The 3,166-nt window shown below is 40.1% G+C and overlaps 1 long non-coding RNA gene across 1 annotated transcript; it reads right to left on the bottom strand.

Moving 5' to 3' along the window:
- Positions 1-1,225: 1,225 nt before the first annotated feature.
- LOC141672480 (uncharacterized) lies at positions 1,226-1,891 on the bottom strand. Its single transcript, XR_012555548.1, has 2 exons — positions 1,605-1,891; positions 1,226-1,519 (listed from the first exon to the last, which is right to left on the bottom strand). It is a non-coding gene; the product is annotated as an uncharacterized LOC141672480 (long non-coding RNA).
- Positions 1,892-3,166: the final 1,275 nt, after the last annotated feature.

Raw genomic sequence — 3,166 nt, 5'->3', positions numbered from 1 at the left:
ATGGACAACCCGCTGAGAATCTACCACTCCTATCTTCTCATGTGCAGGCTGTTTTAACATGGCACCACAGATGAATAACTTGGTTACAGTCACACCACGAGTCATGAAATTACGTAGAAAAATCAGGATCTCACCTCTACACATTTCCCAAGCGCAAAATCAAGTCCCCATCCATGCACCAAGTCATTCTACAGATTGGAATATTAACATTTAAACTTCTCCATTAACAGTATCATAAACTTCTTTACAGTAACACTAGACAATTTGTGATGATCTATCTTACTCCGAAGGGTATACTAGAAGAATTAAATTGTATAACAGGAGAGGGGTTATCGACCTGAATTAAATGCCAAACACAACGCCATGCTTTTCCAGAAAATACAGGTGCCATTATTTTAATGAATCTGCAGTGCAGTCAAGAGGTTTAAATTTGCCATGCTGCTGTCTCATACAAATTTCGTGCAATAAGAGGCATTTACTTATACCATTCAAGTTTAGGTTAATTCGTACTTGTGCTGTACACGGTGGCAAACGTGGATGTGGACACCAACCGGGTCTTTCTTCTGTTGATTTAACACATAAATGGAAGTATAATTGTAAAATTATTGGTTATGATATATAATCAGTTAATCACTTATTAAATCAAATATTGAAGGAAATTCAAGAACATAGACAGTTCTGTTGCTTTACTTGTGAACTTCACTATCATCTTTCTTCTGTGTCATCCTCCAATACTCACACTGTCTGGAGATTAACCAGGTTGTGATATATCCAATCCGTACTTGTTCACCAGTCTAATGTATCTGTGGTAAATAATATATATATATATATATATAGAATTGCATTTTGCACCCTTATATTTGGCCAAAAATTAATTTTGTATAACTATTTTCATAAATTGCATTTTGCATCCCCTACTTTGAAATCCGCTTCAAGTAGTCCAATCCTCTACTTCAACAAAACAAATGCTTGGATAACTCTTCAATAATTTTTTACAAAACAAACACGAGATTGAAAAATTTAGAGGATTATAATCATATCTCATACTTAATACCATTAAACAAACATGGCCTTAGAGAATTATAGTTCAGTAATGATATAAATACAAACCTCTTCAAATTTACAAGACCATTACAAGGTGTTAAGGTCTAAATTCTAATGCTTCTGCTTTAGAGTCAACAACTCAGCATCTACGTTATAACTTTAATCTAACTCAATTCTCAACTGATCATAACCTTCTTGCAAGTTCGTAAGCTAAATGATTTTAATCCTCTCAATATTTTACCCAAAACAAATACAACAAGCTGCATAGTTACATGGTTGTAAACACTGATTCCTGAGCAATATTGAATCTACTGATCCATGCTCAGACAGACCTTGAATATATACTGTATTACATGAGCTTATAGTTGTCATTCTTTTTATATATAAGGAACTCGCTTTCGAGACAACTCAACAAATAAGCAATAGACTCTTCTGTCGATCCATTAAAATGATCCACAAAATCTGGCAAAGAAACCTGCAGATGATCTAATTAGAGTCTTGTGGATGAAATAAAGAAGAAAAGATATGAAGTGTGATAAAATCTAGTCAATCTCACTGACCCCATTTTCAAAATTCCCGAGCCACTTTATAATGGAATCTTCTGTTGCTTCAACTAATACCAAATTCTCTTGAGGATCAACTTTTTGACGTTTCCTCAATGAGTGTTGATCATCAAACTCTTGCATCCTGGAAACTGCTTTGTTCTCCTCTGAAGAAAGATGGTCCTCCACACAATTTACTGGTTCCTTGAGTTTGCAGGTTTTACTCTCTACATGGCTTAAAATATCTAATTGCTTGGATATATCTACCATTTCATTAGCTTCATTAACAGACCAATGACTGGATGCAAGCGTAAAGGCAGAATTAAGCTACGAAACACGAGAGTAGCCATTAAAGGCCTTGAGCTCCCGAACTTTAGTAATAAATACAGCAAATAATAACCTTAATTTTTATCAATAACATTTGGCGCCGTATGTGGGAAACAACAATAACCATGGCGAGAACACGGAGAACAGTTAGAGCCCTTGGAGGAGAAACACCAATGGGGATAACCCAAGTGATCTCTTCAACTGTGGAGGTGCCTCCTCACTCAACCTATGCAGCAACGCAAGGAGAAGCCAAGATAGGGGCAACTGGACCTCAGCCACAAGGGACGATCCCCTCGGCTACTCAAGGTACGAATCCTCAAGTTCAACAAATACATGTACCTGTGAATTCTCGACCCGTCGGGTACGAATATTCAACTGTTGTTACTACTAACCCCCCTTATGGGATGCCCCTTTACCCCGAGGTTGGAGGAAGCGGACATGCTGGGCGGAGTGAACCACGAGGGCGATCGCCGCCATACATACGAGGTTTGGCTCCTATTCCTGAGGATCAGGAATTTTCTGGTCCTTATACTGAGAGAGACTCCGAATCTTCGGATGATGAAGTAGCCCCAAGAAGGAGACGTGCTGGCAAAGAGCCGTTGGCTGAAGGTAGCCAACGCCCTCAGAGCACCCAAGAGACGAATCCCCAAGAAGTGCAGGAAAGAATCAGGGCTCACGAGGCTGAGATTCAAAGGCTGAGGCGCGACCTGGAGGCGCACCAGACCACCAGACCCTCAGCACCTCCTAGGGGGAGAAATCCTCCTCCCATCATAGACCTGGATGGTCCAGTGCAGAGAAGGGCTGTTGTCCCAAGGGCTGATCCAAGCAATCTTCTTCCCCTTGGAGATCCTGATGATCCTACTCCACCCTTCACTGAAGATATAATGAATGCCCATATCTCAAGGAAGTTCAAGATGCCAACTATAAAAGCTTATGATGGTATGGGAGATCCCGCTAATCATGTTAGAACATTTTCTAATACACTGCTGTTGTAGCCCGTGAAAGATGCTATTAAGTGTCGGGCCTTTCCTCAAACCCTGTCGGGTATGGCTCAAAGGTGGTATAGTCGCTTGCCCCCAAATTCTATTGGGTCGTTCAGAGAATTAAGTCAAGCTTTTATTAAGCAATTCATCAGTGGGAGAGTTCATGAGAAAAGTTCAGCATCTCTTATGAGCATTGTGCAGGGAACAAAGGAATCCTTGAGAGATTACCTGAATCGTTTCACAAAGGAGGCTTTAAAAGTCTCAGACCTG

The sequence above is a fragment of the Apium graveolens genome, chromosome 7 (genome assembly GCF_009905375.1).
Source record: "Apium graveolens cultivar Ventura chromosome 7, ASM990537v1, whole genome shotgun sequence".
NCBI classification, from domain to species: domain Eukaryota; kingdom Viridiplantae; phylum Streptophyta; class Magnoliopsida; order Apiales; family Apiaceae; genus Apium; species Apium graveolens.
Note: the sequence above shows the minus strand (reverse complement) of the source record. Positions and strands in the feature narration are given on the sequence as shown.